General features: G+C 36.7%; 1 protein-coding gene across 1 annotated transcript in view; it reads right to left on the bottom strand.

Moving 5' to 3' along the window:
- LOC136042720 (zinc finger C4H2 domain-containing protein-like) overlaps positions 1-15,411 on the bottom strand; it is a 177,572-nt gene that overhangs the window by 103,914 nt on the left and 58,247 nt on the right. The window lies entirely within an intron of this gene.

Genomic DNA, 15,411 nt, shown 5'->3' with positions numbered 1-15,411 from the left:
ATACACAAATTTCATTTTAATTATTTATGTTCGGAGAGGCAAAATCAAAACGTGCATTAATTCAAAAACGTTCAGAAATTAAATGTAAAAAAAAATTTTTTTAACTGAAAGTAAGGAGCGACATTAAAACTTACAACGAACAGAAATTACTCCGTATATGAAAGGGGCTGTTCCCTCCTCAACGCCCCGCTCTTTAAGCTAATGTTTTTTACTGTTTTAAAAAGTAGAGTTGAGAGAAAGAGTCAAACTTTAGCGTAAAGAGCGGGGCGTTGAGGAGGGAACAGCCCCTTTCATATACAGAGTAAAAACACTTGTTTTTTTATTTAATCATCATTAGCGATCAATTGTCTGTACAAGGGAGCGTTTTGTGCATCCAGGATAAAGGGAAAACAATTATATCCTATTTTTCAACTCTATTTGATCTCATTTTCTACAAATGTATTTTCCGAGTATTTCTCTCAGCAAGTAAAAGGATACCACATCTGAGGGGCCTTAGTATTCCAACACCCTTGTCAAGCTGCGCGAATGTGTTGACAATGTCACAGGGATTGCGTCAACTAGGCCATTCAACCCCTTGTTTAAATGTACTTGCATTCACAGGGGCTCAGTGGGACAGTGACAGGATGGACTAGACATTATTAAAAAAAAAAAAAATTTTTTTGGTGTAACAAAATGAAAAAGGCAGTCAAATGTATTCCAAATTTCGCCTCCAAAATCTATTTATTAATTAGTTTATCAACCAATTTGCATCCAATACATGAAAAATCGTTTCTACTTGTTAAAGACCCCATACAGAATAACACTGAAAAGATATGCTCTAAACAGGGCCGTGGCCACGTTTTCGTCCGGGGGTTATGTTTTTTTTGGTGGGGGGGACACACAAAAAAACTTTAAAGAGCCATAAAAAATTATTTATATGCATTTTTGTAGCGTTTTTATGAGTCGGATAAACATTTGAGGGAGATCAAACCCCCTAACCCCCCCCCCCCCCACATACGGTCTCAGCTATAAATCTAAGTTTAAAAAAGTCACATAACGAATTAGAATTAACACAGTAACTCAGAAGGATTTGTAAACTATTCTACATGGTTCGTCCTGAAGAAGAAGATTTTTTTCAGGAGAGCTGACTCTGGGTTAGAGCATTTATTTCGCCAGAACATACTGTTAATATAGGTTCTAGAAAAATACTAATAAAACATCATTATAATTACCACAGCCGTTCCAAGTACCCGCTATTTAATATCCTTCTTCCAGAAGAGAAGTATTTTTGAATGGGAACTAACCACAGCTAATGGGGGCTTATCAATTTGTTCATTGTTTATAACCCCTCCAAAAGTCTTTGCCTGATATTTCATGCCATTTTTCCAGAAGAATAGTATTTTTTTGCAGGGGAAATTATAAGGGGGCCTATCAATTTTTTCAAGGGCTATGTTATTGCAACATGAAGAATAGTCCGTCCGGCAGCTAATTAATGAATCGAAAAATCCTGAAACATACTTTTCCACCCATATTTAAGGTTCTAACATCACTGATTAATCGCCACTTTCGACAAGGTAAGTTTCCAGATTGTTGAAAAATGAGCCACTAAAATAGTGACACTGAAGTGACACTATTTTATAAAGGTAGTGATAGAAATTACCCCGTTAATTATCTCCCATTTCAGTGTTGCCTGTTTTTTTCTCGTCTTTTTGAAAATGTATTAACGCCCAATTAATCTTTTTTGATAAGTTTAGTTTATTATATAGCAATCAGTTTGGTTTTTGAATGAATAAAAGGACGGAGGATGCATTGATACTTTTAATTAGTGCAATTTACGCAGCTTTAGATAACGATTTTAAGGTCAATTCTGTGTATTTAGATTTAATGAAAACTTGGAAACAGTTGACTGATGCCTACTGATGAAAAAATATGAGACGTATAAGATCCGTTGTAAATCTCCAGGTATAGAAATTTGCCACTAGAGATCCCTCAGCAATTAATCTTTTTTTGACAAGTTAAACTTGTTACATATTAATCAGTTTGGTTTTTGAATGAATAAAAGGACAGATGATGCATTGATACTTCTAATTAGTGCAATTTACGCAGGCACAGTTGACGGAGGCCTACTCATGAAAAAATGTGGGATGTATAGAATCTGTGGTAAAGCTCTTGGTATAGAGCTTTGCCACTAGAACTTCCTCAGCAACCAGTACCAGTTGGTGGTCATTATTTCCATACAATCCATAATGTGTCCTGTGATTTGCGGAGTTCCACAGGGATCAGTTTTAGCCCCAATTCATTATTGACACGTCTGATTGTGTTCCAAATTACCCTTTCAGGGTAAATGATATGACTAAGATCTACGGGAACGGGACAGTACCCTTACTTGTCAACGACACATTAGCAATCAATACTGTGAAGACAGAAAAGTTACTTCAGGAATAGATTAAGCACATGATAATTTACTATTTGAGGCTTTTATTAACAGATATTTGGTAATTTAATTTCTTGGCAAAGGGTAAATACGCTCAAAATTAGTTTGAAAAGTCAAATATTGTCATTTTTCCCGGTTTCCTGGTTTTTATCCTTAAATTTTATCCAGGAAATTGCAATACTATGCAAAAGCACTAGGCGATTGGAGACAATGGATCTTTGAGGCATGAACCACTACCCCATGTGTGTGGATCTGCCTTGCTACGAAAACAATATAGAATTTTAAAGAGTGTTTCTTCCTGTAACCCGATAACTTACGTCGATATAATCCTGTTAGGTTACCATTTTCTATAACAACGGAGTAAGTAATATACTACTCCTCAGAGGATTTTTCTTCCTAATCGGTTACGCCAATATTAAATTGAGGTTGTATTTTTTTTTGGGGGGGGGGATAAATTTATCTCTCTCATATTTGGCATATCAAAGTAAAAAAACGACAATAATAGCAATAATGGAAGATTAACCGAAACATAAAAGGTAACATCGTTGCAGTAATAGGATTTCAAGTGCTAAAAAAAAGTACGATGGGCCATGAATTTTCAATGCTAGAAATACCAGATGTTTGATACTGCTGTTAATTTCTAGATTTTCGTGATAATAAGAGTGAGTTGAGAAGGACGTTTGAAACTCGCTTTTGAGCTGCTAAATCATTTTTAAGGAAGACAGGCAACCGTTATTCTCTAAGGCTCTATGGGTACCCAATTCAAATCCAAACGGATTCAGTCGTGATTGAAAAGAAAAAGCAAAGAAAAAAAGTTTCAACTTGAATCCGTTTTATCTTAAGATGACATAATCATTTTTTCCCATAGCTCACAACGTTTAAATTTATCCAATTCAATCGTAACTTAATTGAATTGTTTGAATCACAAAGAATCTGATGTCGTCGTAAAACAATCAGGCAGGTACCCTAACACGTACCGGTAGGGCAGCCTTTACACCTCCCATATACAGTTTATTCTAATTTGTAGTTCTCACATAACAGATCCTATAATAGGATGAAGGGGAGTAACAGATATACTTGCTATTTTATATTTCTTCTTTTATTTTATATTTCGTTCTTTTTTCATTTTACTCTTTCTTATCATAGAAAAGCATTGAATTTTTTTTGTTTAATTTCACGCCTTGAAATAATCGATTCAACCAAACACTAAATTAGGCAAATCGGGAACTTAAAGAAGTTTCCTGTAGTACATACCCCGATGACTCAAACACCCTCAGCCTGGAAAGTGTGTGGATAATAGTTGAAAAAGAAAAAAGATTTTTATTCTCTGTATTCAAACTACACACTGATTCAGTTCATTTTTTGAAGTGCACTCACAGTTATTTTATAATAGACTTTTTCTTAAGGGGAGGAAAAATTTCCTTATTGCCTGAAGAAAACGACAACTTTTCCTTAAAAATTATTCTAGCCTTGAAACTGAAGGTTCTAGTGCCCCTTTTAAGGGTGAAAAGTGATTGCAGGGAAGAAAAACCCTATTCCATGCCCCTTTTGCCCCACCCCCACTTTCAGCAATCGCTCATGATATCGGATAAAAATATTGAAACAACAGTTTTAGTCAAAATAGTCAAAAGGTTCAATATATTTGCCCCAAGACTGACCCGAGGCCCAGAGCTGTTTTTTTATAGATAGGGTTTATAGTAGAAAAATAGGGGCGTGTTGGATCTTGGTTATTCGAAACCTTCGGGGCTCGTTCACTAGAGAAAGAGGAATACAAAATTTTCGGGGATGAGTTTTAGGGGATCCCAAAATGGGTCAATTACTTTTGTCCCAAATCAGTTTGAATCTTACGGCCGTAAATCCTTTCGCCAAAAGGAACCTAATGTGGAAATAATTCGTTTGAGGGCAATGGTTCCTAAAGAAGAGACTAAAAAGGGCCAAAATTTTTCTTTAGAACGGCTAAAATGAAAGCTCTGGGCCGAATGGAGCCTAATGTACAACCAAATTTTAGTTTGAGGATTTGTTTCCCCCCCCCCACGATTTGTGATAAAAAGGGGCAAAATACGTTATTAGTCGTGGATGAGACCTCTAGATATGGGACCTGAAAAAGGTCAAGGAAGTTTTTTTTTTTCGATTGAATTTAAAAAATAAAGAATCACTGCCAAAGCTAAGGAGACTGAATAATTTTTTAAGGGGGAAGGGCCTTTGGAGCCTGGAAATAAGGAAAGCTTTGGATTCCCTGATCAATTTCCAGCCTGAGCCGTAAGTCCCTGGGCCAATGAAAACCTAATACAAAGAAATAGATTGAAGGTACGATACCCTAAAAAGGACCAAAATCTTTTTCTAATGGGCTCAAAACCCAAATTCTTAAGCCCTTGGGTCAAGACGACCTCAACGCAAAAGACAAAAGCAAAACAAAATACTAGATCCCCAGTATCAGAGTCAACAAAGAGAGATAGCTCAAAAATTTCCCCAGAAAAGGGCCAATAAAGAGCCAGAGTCAGGGCCGTATCCAGGATTTTTTACGGGGGGTTACAAAAGATTTTTTTAGGGGGTTACAAAAACTTTAAAAAATACATCAAAAGAAAATTTATATTCATTTTTATCACGTTTTTACGAGTCACACAAAAAAGTTTGGGGGGAGGGGTCAACCCCTTAGCCCCCCCCCCGGATACGGCCTTGGTCAGAGTTCAAATTTCCAAGAAAAATATTGGAAAACAGATTTCCTCACATTTCAAACATGAAACGAGCTGGAATTAAATTGAATGGATTTTTTTTTATTTCGGGCAGCGTGTTCTTATCTCTTATAACATCAACGACTAAATAATATCAAAAGATTAAGTGAAGATTCAAAATAAGAAATAAATCAAATATTACCCATCCCCTCCCCCTATCTTCTCAAAATCTCTACAAGGCTCAGGTGCCGTTTGAGCTTAATTGAATTAAATAAAAAAACTAATTTTTTTAGCTGAAAGTAAGGAGCGACATTAAAACTTAAAACGAACAGAAATTACTCCGTATATGAAATGGGTTGTCCCCTCCGCAATCCCTTGCTCTTTACGCTAAAGCTTTTAATTGTTTTAAAAAGTAGAATTGTGGCAAAGAGTCAAACTTTAGCGTAAAGAGCGTGGGATTGCGGAGGAGACAAACCATTTCATATACGGAGTAATTTCTGTTCGTTTTAAGTTTTAATGTCGCTCCTTACTTTCAGCTAAAAAAATTAGTTTTTTTTATTTAATTTCTGAACGTTTTTGAATTAATGCATGTTTGGTTTTGGCTCTCCGCACATAAATTATTAAAATGAAATTTGTATATTAATTCTTTTTTGGCTAAATGGCCTTCTCTTAGTTTTGATCGGACGATTTTGAGATGTAAAGGGTGGAGAAGGAGGCCTAGTTGCCCTCCAATTTTTCGGTTACTTAAAAAGGCAACTAGAACTTTTAATTTTTAACGAACGTTTTTATTAGTAAAAAATATACGTAACTTAAGAATTAACTTACGTAACAAACTTTCATAACCTTATATTTTTATTATGTATACGAGGGGGTTTGTACCCTCGTTAATACCTCGCTCTTTACACTAAATCGTAAGTTTTGTCCCAATTCTTTAAGAATGACCCCTGAATCAGAAAGGCCGTAGAATAAATAGTTGAAATTACTAAAAATACTTTAGCATAAAGAGCGAGGTATTTATCTTCTCCTAAATACCTCGCTCTTTATGTTAAAGTATTATTAGAACCCTTCATATTCGTAATAATATCTGTTCGTTTCAAGTTTCACTGCTACTCCTTCCTTTCATTTGAAAAAAGTTTTCATGTTTATTTTTCATTGATTTTCTTATAGTAATGCTAGAAAATCCTGCGCCCTTTTCATTGAATTTTTCTTCCCCCATGACAGATTACTCCAGGGAAAGATCCTCCAACATAGCCCCCTCTACTCAGTCCCACCCCCAAACAAAATAAAATCCCCCTGAAAACGTCCGTACACTTCCCAATAACCATTACTATACGTAAACACTGGTCAAAATTTTTAACTTGCAGCCCCTCCCCAAGGGATTGTGGGGGAGTAAGTCATCCCCAAAGACATAGTTTTTCGACTATGCTGAACAAAATGGCTATCTCAAAATTTTGATCCGTTAACTTTTGGAAAAAAATGAGCGTGGGAGGGGGCCTAGATGCCCTCCAATTTTTTTGGTCACTTAATTCATTTCCGTTAGAATGAGCCCTCTTGCGACATTCTAGGACCACTTGGTCGATACGATGTCCCCTGGGGGAAAAAAAAAAAAAAAAACAGACAAATAAACACGCACCCGTGATTTGTCTTCTGGCAAAAAATACAAAATTCCACATTTTTGTAGATAGGAGCTTGAAACTTCTACAGTAGGGTTCTCTGATACGCTGAATCTGATGGTGTCATTTTCGTTAAGATCCTACGACTTTTAGGGGGTGTTTTCTTAAATAAGGCAAATTTTCTCAGGCTCGTAGCTTTTGATGGGTAAGACTAAACTTGCTGAAACTGATATATTTAAAATCAGCATTAAAATCCAATTCTTTTGATGTAGCTATTGATATCAAAATACAATTTTTTATAGTTTTGGTTACTATTGAGCCGGGTCGCTCCTTACTACAGTTCGTTACCACGAACTGTTTGAAACTTTTCCTTTTCATTCTATTTCATTCAAACACATAACAATTGATACCTAGATAGAAGTTTTAAAGTGAATTAAATAAAAAAAACTAATTTTTTTAGCTGAAAGAAAGGAGCGACATTAAAACTTAAAACGAACAGAAATTACTCCGTATATGAAATGGGTTGTCCCCTCCGCAATCCCTCGCTCTTTACGCTAAAACTTTTAATTGTTTTAAAAAGTATAATTGTGGCAAAGAGTCAAACTTTAGCGTAAAGAGCGAGGGATTGCGGAGGGGACAACCCATTTCATATACGGAGTAATTTCTGTTCGTTTTAAGTTTTAATGTCGCTCCTTACTTTCAGCTAAAAAAATTATTTTTTTTTTATTTAATTTCTGAACGTTTTTGAATTAATGCATGTTTGGTTTTTGGCTCTCCGCACATAAATTATTAAAATGAAATTTGTATATTAATTCTTTTTTTGGCTAAATGGCTTTCTCTTAGTTTTGATCAGACGATTTTGAGAAATAAGGGGTGGAGAAGGAGGCCTAGTTGCCCTCCAATTTTTCGGTTACTTAAAAAGGCAACTAGAACTTTTAATTTTTAACGAACGTTTTTATTAGTAAAAAATATACGTAATTTAAGAATTAACTTACGTAAAAAACTTTCATAACCTTAGGTTTTTATTATGTATACGAGGGGGTTTGTACCCTCGTTAATACCTCGCTCTTTACACTAAATCGTAAGTTTTGTCCCAATTCTTTAAGAATGACCCCTGAATCAGAAAGGCCATAGAATAAATAGTCGAAATTACTAAAAATACTTTTGCATAAAGAGCAAGGTATTTATCTCCTTCTAAATACCTCGCTCTTTATGCTAAAGTATTTTTAGAACCCCTCATATGCGTAATAATCTCTGTTCGATTTAAGTTTCAATGCTACTTCTTCCTTTCATTTGAAAAAAACATTTTCCTGTTTATTTTTCATTGTTTTCTTATAGTAATGCTAGAAAATCCTGCGCCCTTTTCATTGAATTTTTCTTCCCCCAATGACAGATTCCTCCAAGGGAAGATCCTCCAACATAGCCCCCTCTCCTCAGCCCCACCCCCAAACAAAATAAAATCCCCCTGAAAACGTCTTCACACTTCCCAATAACCATTACTATATATAAACACTGGTCAAAGTTTGTAACTTGCAGCCCCTCCCCCAGGGATTGTGGGGGAGCAATTCATCCCCAAAGACATAGTTATTGTGGTTTTTGGCTATGCTGAACAAAATGGCTATCTCAGAATATTGATCCGTTGACTTTCGGAAAAAAATGAGCGTGGGAGGGGGCCTAGATGCCCTCCAATTTTTTTGGTCACTTAAAAAGGGCACTAGAACTTTTCTTTTCCGTTAAAATGAGCCCTCTTGCGACATTCTAGGACCACTTGGTCGATACGATGACCCCTGGAAAAAAAAAACAAAAAAAAAACAAACAAATAAACACGCACCCGTGATTTGTCTTCTGGCAAAAAATACAAAATTCCACATTTTTGTAGATAGGAGCTTGAAACTTCTAATATAGGGTTCTCTGATACGCTGAATCTGATGATGTGATTTTCGTTAAGCTTCTATGACTTTTAGGAGGTGTTTCCCCCTATTTTCCTAAATAAGGCAAATTTTCTCAGGCTCGTAACTTTTGATGGGTAAGACTAAACTTGATGAAACTTATATATATAAAATCAACATTAAAATGCGATTCTTTTGATATAGCTATTGGTATCAAAATTCTGTTTTTAGAGTTTTTGTTACTATTGAGCCGGGTCGCTCCTTACTACAGTTCGTTACCACGAACTGTTTGACAATGGTAATATTTTAAGCAATCTGTTTCGTTTACTAGAACAACATTCGGAATTAACGTATCAATAAATTATTTAACAACTGGTTTTCTATACATTTGAAAGGAATATGTTTAGAGGAAGAAAGTATGGATAAAAACTTACAGCATATCTGACAACTAAACTGGTAGTTTAAAATTTATAATATTTATTCCTGGGTCTTCAGATTTGTCATTGTTATAATGATAAAAGAGGGGCGGTCTGAAATATATCTTGTTTTCAGAAACTACCCTGGAGGTAGCTCCGCTCTTATCTATGATACTTTCAGTTTGTTTGAAGTTTAAGAATATCTATTATCTTTATATTTGATGGGATTGTTCATTACAATTTCTGTTCGTTTAGTTCATTAATAGTTATTGTTGTGTGTTTCAAGTCTGAATCATTACCTTATTTCTCCTCGTTTTAGGCTTCAACATTGCTCTTTACTTTACTTTTCTTTGATTTTTTTTTATTATTAATATAAGAAAATAGGAGTTATTTTGGAGATTCTTTTATGTCAAAACGTCATAACATAACGTAACATAGGTCATAACATAACGGTTTTTCGAACCCCAAGGGATAAGGAATTATTTCTGCTCATTCTGGGGTGTAGTGTTACTCTTTACTTTCGTGATAACAGCGTAAACCAGAAATATTCCCAGAAATCATAAGGGAGTAGATATAAATTTCACATTTTTGATACGTTTTTTAAGGTTAATTTTATACCCCCCTCCAAACAAAACCCTGGTTACGGCCCTGGGGATCATACATCAGTCTCTACCTCCACCATCCCCTAGTCACTCCCTTATAACTAATTCTGTATTTATCTTGTGGCTCAATAAGAACTGGGATGTTTTGTCATTAAAATGCACCCTTTGCGGTATCTCCCTCCCTCCCAAACAACAAAACAATCAGAGATCCCCATTGCAGAAGTTTAGGTGCCATTTAAGCTTTGTAATTGGTCCATTGTTTATAGATTGTATCTGTTATTGGGAAATATAAGGATATTTTTTGCAGAGGAGTTTTCCGCGGGGGGAAGAGATTGTTCGGGGTTTTTTCAGTAGGGAGTAAATTTTTGGGAATACTTTTACTTCAGCAAAGATGTATTTTCCGGGAGATACTTTCCGTGGGAAGGGGTATTTTCCGGGGGTGGGGGTATTTTGTGGGGTGGGGGGGTATTTTGTGCGGAGGTTAACGCATAGAACCACCTCTTATAGCTTCCCTTTTAGTGATATAGGAATTATTTGTTCAAATTACCAACAATGTAGTATAAAACAATATTCCAGCTCTTTTCAAGAACGAATCGATGCCTAGCTTATTTATTTTATCTTATTGATACAACTCGTTATAGAATTAAATATATAAAAAATAAGTTTTTTAACTGCAAGTAAGGAGCGACATTAAAACTTAAAACGAACAGAAATTACTCCGTATATGAAAGAGGTTGTCCCCAAAACAACACCTCGCTCTTTATGCTAAAGTTTGACTCTGTTACAACTCTACTTTTTAAAACAATAAAAAAAATAGCGTAAAGAGCGAGGCGTTGTGTCAAAAGAATCAAAATTTCGTTTTTTGGAGTTTCGGTTACTATTGAGCCGGGTCGCTCCTTACTACAGTTCGTTACTACGAACTGTCTGATTATAAACGAGCAAGAGAAGATTCTGAAAAATCTAACGAGATGTACAAAAAAAAGAGAGAAAGCGAAGAAAGAGTTTGGTAGGCTAATATCTAGACAAATTTTGTCAAATAAATAAAAATTTAGAAATTAGAAGTATATAACAGCTTGTTACTACTTGAAAGTTAGGGGAGGGCTCGTAACAACCGCAAAATTCCGAGAATGAGTGTCCTTTTAATTGAGTAAATCAATCGAAGGGCACACACCCACCGTTTCAATACCCTCTCTCCCCCAAACACTCTATAGCACCAAACAACACCGGATCAAAATTTGCAAATAATAATTCTAATCAGAACGATCGAGAAGTCCCTAAGAGATGCCCCCAGACCAGGGAAACCATGGTCCTTGTAGCGCCAGAGAAAAAGGCGCAAATTTAAGCAAATACTCCATTTCAAAACAAAGACTTCATCTATACATTTGATAGAAAGGTGGACACATTACACTTTCTTGGAATCAGAATCACACGGGAATTTATAATCGGTGTGACGACGGACCAAAACGGATATTCTGTCCCGGGCATCTCCCTCCTAACTTTGTAACATATCTTACATATAGACATGTTTAAACTCTTTCAACTCACAGGAAGGTCATTAAACGTTAAAAGTCACTAAAGAGTCACTAAGATTGCAATACACCTGTCCAGAATCATAAAACAGTAAAGGCTATTCAGAACAAGATAATACCAAAAATTAACTAGCACCAATTGAGCCAATCGGAATTTTTCATAGAGTTTTTCTGTCAATCAGAAAATTCTGTGAAAAGTCTGATTTAGCTAAAATTAGAGATAGCTAAATCCTGGTACCATTAAAATCTCATTATGATTGGGGCTTAACCAGGCAACATATTTGTATTTACATCGCTAATTATAAATAAGAGGCTAAATTGCAATATGAACGTCCTAAACGAAAAAAAAAACTATATACCATACATGTTTCACCAATGGCTCTGAATCTCTGCAACAGTTTGAGATTACACGTTTGAGGCTAATATTTCACCAGATATGAGCATAAGAAAAATCAGCAAGTGGATGCGTTATAAATGGTGTTTAAATTCCATTAAAGTAGGTATTTAAGAGCTTCAAGGATACTAATCAAAGTCTACGAGCTAGCCTGAACTTATTAATGAGCAATATCTTAAGTCTCGTCATACAGAATGACTGTTAATGGTTTTACATATGAGAATTGAAAAGTAGAAGAAATGCACTTAGACAGTTCAAACTGAAACTGACAGAAATTAGCACTTCCATTACTCGTCAGTTGTGCCACAGTTGCTCCAGCACTTCACAAGGCCTTAGCAATAGAAATTTAGCTACTATTTGTTCCTATACATTTCCTATTAATCTTCATAAGTTAATTTCTATTCATGTCGGGGTCTAAGTTTTTTTTTTTTTTACATACAATTTTTAACTACTTATTTAATCCTACCAGAATCACCTTTTCGCAAAAATCATCAACTTTGAACCATATGTATAGTTTAATAAAAGAGACACAGTATAAAGCAGTTCGTGGTAACGAACTTTTTGATATCAATAAATATACCAATAGATATATCAAGAGGATTGGCTTAATATGTTGTTCCAAATATGTGAGAGATATCAAGTTTTGGGTTACCCGTCAAAAGTTACGAGCCTGAGAAAATTTACCAGATTTTCGAAAAAAGGGGAAACACCTCTATAAAAACCAAGGAATCTAGATGAAAACCCCAACACCAGATTCAGAGCATCTAAAAGCCCTTCTGTAGAAGTTTCAAGCTCCTACATTCAACTAGAGCTAAGAGCTCAAATGGCACTTGTGACGACGTCGGAAGAGCCAAGAGCTCATATGGTATGAGCTCTGGCAAAATTCTAAGAATCAATAGATTGCTTTCAAAGGAAAATCAGAGGCTTAAAGCCGGTCGGGATTTAAAATAAGAGCTCTGAGTTACGAGGTCCTTCTAAATATTAAAATTCATTAAGATCCGATCACCCATTCGTAAGTTAAAAATACCTCAATTTTTCCTTTCGCTTCAGCCCCCCCCCCCAGACGGTCGAATCGGAGAAAACAAATTTATCAAGTCAATTTGTACAGCTCCCTGACACGCATACCAATTTTCATCGTCCTAGCACGACCAGAAGCACCAAACTCGCCAAAGCACTGAACCACACCACTTAACTTCCCCAAAGAGAGCGGATCCAGTCCGGTTACGTCAATCACGTATCTACGACATTTATAAGCGTTTCCCAAGATTTACGGTTGCCCCCTCCAACTCCCCCCAATGTCAACAGATCTGGCCGGGATTTGAAATAAGAGCTCTGAGACATGAGTTCCTTCTAAATATCAAATTTCATTAAGATCTGGTCACCCGTTCTTAAGTTAAAAATACCTCAATTTTTCGATTTTTTCCAAATTAACAACCCCCGGCTCCCCCTAAGAGAACGGATCAATACGAATTATGTCAATCTCGTTTCTATAACTTGAGCTTATTCTTCCCATCAAGTTTCATCTCGATCTCTCCACTCTAAGCGTTTTCTAAGATTTCTTGCTTCCAAGACTTCTGTTTCCCCCCTCTAGCCCACTATATCCCCCGACCCGATTCGAATTGAAAATGGAACATCTGAGACATAAGATTCTTCTATATATCAAGTTTCATTAAGATCCGATCACCCATTCGTAAGATACCTCGATTTTCACGTTTTCCAAGAATTCAGGTTTCGCCCTCCAACTCCCTTCAATATCACCAGATTCGGTTGGGATTTAAATGAGAGTTCTAAAGCACAAGATCCTTCTAGATATATAATTTCATTAAGATCTGATCACCCGTTCGTAAGTTATAAATCCCTCATTTTCTAATTTTTCCGAATTACTCCCACCCCCCCCCCCCAAACTCCACCGAAGAGAGCGGATCCAGTCCGGTTATGTCAGTCACCTATCTTGGACTTGTGCTTATTCTTTCCACCAAGTTTCATCCTGATCTCTCCGCTTTAAGCGTTTTCCAGGATTTCCGGTCCCCCCCCCCCCTAATGAAACTGGATCCAGTCGGGATTTAAAATAAGAGATCCGAGTTTCAAGGTCCTTCTAAAAATGAAAACGATCACTCTTTCGTAAGTTAAAATACCTCATTTTTTCTCATTTTTTAGAATAAATCCTCGCCCGCCCCCCCCCCGACTCCCCCAAAGAGAGCAGATCTATTCCGGTTATGTCAATCCGTATCTAGGACTTGTGCTTATTTTTCCCACCAAGTTTCACCCCAATCCCTCCACTCTAAGCATTTTCCGAGATTTTAGGTTCCGCCCCCTCAACTTCCCCTTCACCGGATCCGGCCCCAAAGAGAGCAGATCCGTTCCGGTTATGTCAATCACGTATCTAGGACTTGTACTTATTTTCCCCACGAATTTTCATCCCGATCCCTCCACTCTAAGCGTTTTCCAAGATTTTAGGTTCCCCCTTCAATTCCCCCAATATCAACGGATCCAGTCAGGATTGAAAATAAGAGCTCTGAGACACGGTATCCTTCCAAACTTCAAATTTCATTAAGATCTGATCACTCCTTCGTAAGTTAAAAATACCTCATTTTATCTAATTTTTCTGAATTAACCTTCCCCTCAAACTCCCCAAAACAGAGCAGATCCGTTCCACTTATGTCAATAACGTACCTAGGACTACTGCTTAAATTTCCCACCAAGTTTCATCCCGATCCCTCCACTCTAAGAGTTTTCCAAGATTTTAGGTTCCCCCCTCCAAATCCCCCAATGTCACCGGATCTGTTCGGGAATTAAAATAAGAGCTCTGAAACACGATATTCTTCTAAAAATCAAATTTCATTAAGATCCCATCATCCGTTCGTAAGTTAAAAATACTTTCATTTTTTCTGTTTTTTGGGGAATTAACCGGCCCCCCCATTCCCCCCCCCCCCTCAGACGGTCAAAGCGGGTAAACGACTTTTTCTAATTTAATCTAGTCCGGTCCCTGATACGCATGCCAAATTTCATCGCCCTAGCTTACCTGGAAGTGCCTAAAGTAGCAAAACCAGGACAGACCGACAGACAGACCGACAGAATTTGCGATCGATATACGTCACTTGGTTAATACTAAGTGCCATAAAAATGTTGGATTTTACATTTTTTCAGAAGAATTATCACTGATACATGTTTATTTTTTATTTTTGTTTTTCTCAGGAATGATCGTATCACAAAATTGGTCCTAGAAGATCGGGAGAGAGTGCATTCGAATGGAATTTAAAAGTCCTAGTGCCTTTTTCCGGAACTGAAAAGATCAGAGAGCAAATGACCACTCTCCCACACCCTTTTTCCTTCAAAGTCGTCCGATCAAAATTTTGAGATAGTCATTTCGTTCAGCATAGCCGAAAGATCCAATAACTATACCTTTAGATGTAACATGCCCCACCCCGCCCACAGCCCATGGGGAGAAGCCTATAAGTTCTGAAATTTGTCTATTGCTTAAGCATAGTATTTGTTATAGGGAAGTATACAGACATTTTTCGGGAGAGGGGATTTATGCTGGGGTTGGGCTTCGATGATAAAAATATCCCTGGGGAGGTAAATTTCCGGGGGTGAACTTTCCAGGGTAAATTTTACATATGACAGATTTCCTAGACAAAATTATTTTTATTTGTATTACTTTCTCTTTGCCAACTCTATCTCGCATGTGGAGATTGATCCGGAGGAATTGTCCGGGGGATACTTTCAGCGTCTTTTGATTTCCAGGAAATAATTTCCATGGAAGGGGGTATTTCCGGTTGATCGGTAAAATGATTAGAAACTTAAGTCCTTCTCAAATTAAAGTATCCTAAGTAGAATATTTCAGGCTGAAACGTCCGCAAGAAATTTTACAGGGGGGGGGGCG

The sequence above is a fragment of the Artemia franciscana genome, chromosome 2 (genome assembly GCF_032884065.1).
Source record: "Artemia franciscana chromosome 2, ASM3288406v1, whole genome shotgun sequence".
In the NCBI taxonomy this organism is placed as follows: domain Eukaryota; kingdom Metazoa; phylum Arthropoda; class Branchiopoda; order Anostraca; family Artemiidae; genus Artemia; species Artemia franciscana.
Note: the sequence above shows the minus strand (reverse complement) of the source record. Positions and strands in the feature narration are given on the sequence as shown.